The sequence below is a fragment of the Bos mutus genome, chromosome X (genome assembly GCF_027580195.1).
Source record: "Bos mutus isolate GX-2022 chromosome X, NWIPB_WYAK_1.1, whole genome shotgun sequence".
Taxonomy (NCBI): Eukaryota; Metazoa; Chordata; class Mammalia; order Artiodactyla; family Bovidae; genus Bos; species Bos mutus.
The window spans coordinates 58,208,680-58,213,610 of NC_091646.1; the positions used below are offsets into that span (position 1 = coordinate 58,208,680).

At 44.0% G+C, this 4,931-nt stretch overlaps 1 non-coding gene across 1 annotated transcript; it reads left to right on the top strand.

The window, feature by feature from the left end:
- Window positions 1-1,494: 1,494 nt before the first annotated feature.
- TRNAC-ACA (transfer RNA cysteine (anticodon ACA)) lies at window positions 1,495-1,566 on the top strand. Its single transcript has one exon. It is a non-coding gene; the product is annotated as a tRNA-Cys (tRNA).
- The last annotated feature ends 3,365 nt before the right edge of the window (window positions 1,567-4,931 follow it).

Consider the following 4,931-nt stretch of genomic DNA (forward strand, 5'->3'; position numbering starts at 1 on the left):
TATACTAGGATGACTGGGAGTTTTGCAGACATAGAAACCATAATTGCTTGGGAACCATGTACTTGGGAAACCATACATTTGGTATGGCTGGAACATAGAGTGGAAGACTAAGATCAGCAAGAGATGGAGATAGAGAGTTGGAGAGATGAGGGGGGATAAAATCCCTCATATAATGCTTACTTGAGGAACTTTGACCTATTTGTATGAGGATCAAGCATGGTCTTTTAAGCTAGATTACAATAAGATCATATTTGGTTTTAAGATGATAACTTAGGCAGCAGTGTGACAGGTAAACCTGAAATAGAGACAGAGGTGGCAAAGGAATTAGCTGGCCATAATTTAGAAGAGGTGGCTCAGTGGTAAAGAATCTGCCTGCCAAGCAGGAGATGTAGGTTTGATCCCTGAGTCAGGAAGATTCCCTGGAGTATTCTTGCCTGGGAAATCCCATGGACAGAGGAGCCTGGTGGGCTACAGTCCATGGGGTCACAAGAGTTGGATATAGTGACTAAATCACCACCAACAATTTAGAAGAGACATGCTGAAGACCTGAAGTAAGTCAGTGACAGAGGGAATGAGTTGTCCCAGAACTGAAGGGGTTCCAGGAATGTGGGCCTTTCACTTTTAAAACCAAGACCTTCCCAAGCAAACTGTAGTGAGTTGGTCACCCTAGATTTAAGGGAAAAAAGAAAAACATACTACTTCATGCATGATTAGACTTAAAGGGAGCAGTAAAGGAGAGAAAAGAACTTCCTTGTGTTCACAGACTCCAGTCTTAGATGATTGGGTCAGTGGCACCATTCACTATAATACAGAATATAGGAGAGGAGTAGGGTGGAGTGTAGAGAAAATATCATAGGTCTTTAAGGAGTCTGCTAGAAATATAAGTGTACAAATATCCTATAGAGTATTAGAATCACTGGTCTAGATCTAGAGAGAATTTTATGAGTTGAAATTAGATTTGAAATTTACCGGAAAGATGGAACCCTGAAAAAACAGTACTATTTAAGTTGTAGACAGAGTTGGAAGTTCCTGGAGTTTGCTCAACTCATGTCCACTGAGTTAGTGGTGCCATCCAACCATCTCATCCTTTGTTGCCCTCTTCTCCTATTTCCCTCAACTTTTTCCCAGCAACAGGGTCTTTTCCAATGAGTCAGCTCTTCTCATCAGGTGGCCAAAGTATTAAGGTCTTATAACAATTACAACACTTGAATATATCTATGCATATGCTTTGGATATATGCTATATAACATGGGCAGAGCTGCTTGTCTTCCCCAAGATAGCCTTGCACTCACCAAAGTTAATGATAGAAAAAAGTCAAGCAAGACTTAAGAAACCTGGAATTTCCCTGCTCTGCCAATAATTAAATCCTGGACAGCCCTATTCCTCCTAGAATTTTAGGCTTCTCACTGTAAAATGAAAGGGTTAGACTAGATGACCTGCAGGGTACTTTTCAGCTCTAGCTTTTTCTGATATCTAGGTGTCCTCCTGTGGACTTCCCTGGTGGCTCAGATGGTAAAGCATCTGCCTACAATGCGGGAGACCCAGGTTCAATCCCTGGGTTGGGAAGATCTCCTGGAGAAGGAAAATGCAACCCACTCCAGTACTCTTGCCTGGAAAATCCCATGGACTGAAGAGCCTGGTAGGGCTACAGTCCAGGGGTCGCAAAGAGTCAGACACGACTTCACTTTCCTCACTTTCTTGTGGAGCAGCCTTTCCACAGAACAACATCTTCCTCTGGCTGCAGGCCTGACCTCCATCCATCCATCCACAAAAGCAGTTTTCCTAATCCTATTTAGTTGTCTATGTTGTGTTCTTTTATTTTGCTAGATTTCCTTAAGAGGATTGTTCTTCATTCTTTGTGTGACAATTTGCAGATTTCCATTTTGTTAGGGTCAGTTCTTGGAGCTTTATTAGTTTCCCTTGTTGATGTTATATTTATTTGTTTTTTTGTTATCCTTGATTTCTTATATTGGTATCTGCACACTGAGGCACATTTAGTGCACATTTAGGCAGAGGTGGATCTTCACCAGTCAACTCAGTTTGGGTTTCTAGGCATATCTGTTGGTAATGTCCTTAGGCAAGTGGGGTCTGCTATTATGTTGAGGGTGGAGGGAGGCAAGTATTCAAGCTCTGAGTTTGGGGATGGGGAGGTGTGCCACTGACTGAGAACATGCAGATAGCACTGTTAGCTTGGTTCTTTACATAAGTAAGGCTGTTAGATGGTGCTGTACTTTCCTGGATTCTCTGGTCAGGCTTACTAGATGACTGAGACTGGGTACTATATTCTATAGTAGATGGACACATGAATTAGTTTTCCTCCCTGGTAGGGTATCAAGTGCCTGTATCGCTTTATTGTTTGGGACCCCAAATCAGGCAATAGTGTGCACTGAATTCCTTGGTCAGGTGAGAACACCAGTTTTTTTTGTTTGTTTGTTTTTGTTTTTTCTGAAAATAGGGAAAGATATGGGTTGTGCTCTCTGTTCAAGTGCCACTCTAATCAGGGGTGTTGGGTGGCCTATGCAGTTTCCTGTGTGCTCTGGTTAGGTTCCCTGCTCAGGCAAGATAAGAGGCTATATTCAGCAATGAGCAGGGCCATGAATTAGTTTCCCTGCTTGGGTGCAGTGACAGATGCAGTTCTAAAGGTAGTAAAGCTCTTTGTTTGTTGTCTTAAGCCAACCCATACTCCAAGTTCTCTGGCCAAACAGGTTCATTGGCTTTGCTGTGCAAACTATCAGCTCTGCCTGCCTGCTTCTTGCCTTGAGTGTTGCTGGGCTGCACAACTTCCAGATATTCTTGCTAGCCTTTCTGATCAGATGAGGTGGGAGATACTCTTCACAGTAGGTGGGGATATGTCTCAGTTCCCTTGACTGGGCAAGCCCACCTCTTGGTCCAAGCATTGCTGATTACACAGTTTCTAGGTGTTCTTGCCAGCTTTTCTGGTCAGATGAAGCTCTGGATCCATAGTAGGTTGGGCTATGTTTCAGGTCACTTGCCTGAGTGGGACACTGAAGAGTCACTGTAGGCAGTGCCCATTTTTTCCAAGCAGGCTTTCTGGACTGGAGGGGCTGGGAGTTACCCTCAGCCCTGGCTATGAGTTAATCTCCCAGCCTGGGCTTAGCAAGGAAACCCTCCAAGCCCACTGGCTTTACTCTGGGAGCAGTCAGCTCTGCATGTCTCTCAGCTGGAGTATTGCTAGGCTACACAGCTTCCAGGTGCTCTCATCAGCCTCTCTGATCATATGGGGTTGGGGGACACTCTCCCCAGTGGATGGATCTCAGTGGACTCAGCTCCTTGCCTCAGACTCCTTGGCCCAGGCTTTATGGCCAGAAATACTCCTCATCTGAGTACCCAAATCAGGCATATCCACATCCTGATGAGAACTGCTGAGCAGTTCACTTAAGCCTGGTCAAAGTGCACCACTGATTCGGTTCTGCAAATGAGCAAAGCCATTTAATTAGGATTTCTACTTGGGCACTGCAGCTATGAAATTGGTCTGCCAAGATCCTTGTTGAAAGCCCCTTCCCTCCACTCCATAACAGTCAGATTCCCAGTGGTTGAACCCTGCAAGTCCCCCTGAAATCCCCATGTGGTGATACCAGAGTAGGGGCTCTCACAAAGCAACCCATGAAGCTTAGGAGGTTTGTTGACCCACTGGCTCTCCTTTTCCACTGGAGGAAACAGAGACCTCTCTGAGTGGTGCTATACTGGCAATAGGAAGGACAATGCAGTCAATGTGGAGCAGATCCTCTTATCCTTCTAATGCAGTATCTCTTGGTCTCTCTGGTGCAGGGGATGCTCTAATCTCACCCCTATTTCTAGAATTCTCTCAGTTGTGCCATATTCTTAAATAGATGTTAGCTCTTCTTCCGAGGAGGAGTGAAGTCAAGAATGACATATGTTGCCATCTTGGTGATATCACTCTCCCCATTGTGGGTTTCTTGGGGGAGGTCATTTTGTCAGTGGTTATTAAACTAAAAATGACCTTCCCCCCACAAAAAGCAACACTTCAATATGTCAACAAACATTAGATATTCATTTTTGATGTATTAGTTTCAGTTTTATATGATTCATTGCATTTGTCAAGAACATTCATAAAGATAACTTTCAGGTGATAATGTTTCATCTTTTTTGATTTCTGGTTTTAAACACATACAAAGAAACAGTTTGCACCTCATATTAGTTGTTAACATGTAACTAGAGATCAGCAGTTAGCTAGTATTCAGCAGTAGCTTGAGCAATGTGCTATTTAATGTATTATGTACACTTAAACACAAATAGCAGTTGTCTTGTTCAGTTCAGTTCAGTCACTCAGTCTTGTCTGACTCTTTGTGACGGCATGAATTGCAGCATGCCAGGCCTCCCTGTCCATCACCAACTCCCGGAGTTCACTCAGACTCACGTCCATCAAGTCAGTGATGCCATCCAGCCATCTCATCCTCTGTTGTCCCCTTCTCCTCCTCCCCCAAATCCCTCCCAGCATCAGAGTCTTTTCCAATGAGTCAACTCTTCGCATGAGGTGGCCAAAGTACTGGAGATTCAGCATCAGCATCATTCCTTCCAAAGAAATCCCAGGGCTGATCTCCTTCAGAATGGACTGGTTGGATCTCCTTGCAGTCCAGGGAACTCTCAAGAGTCTTCTCCAACACCACAGTTCAAAAGCATCAATTCTTCGGCTCTCAGCTTTCTTCACAGTCTAACTCTCACATCCATACATGATCAATGGAAAAACCATAGCCTTGACTAGACGGACCTTTGTTGGCAAAGTAATGTCTCTGCTTTTCAATATGCTATCTAGGTTGGTCATAACTTTTCTTCTAAGGAGTAAGCGCCTTTTAATTTCTTGGCTGCAGTTACCATCTGCAGTGATTTTGGAGCCCCCAAAAATAAAGTCTGACACTGTTTCCACTGTTTCCCCATCTATTTCCCATGAA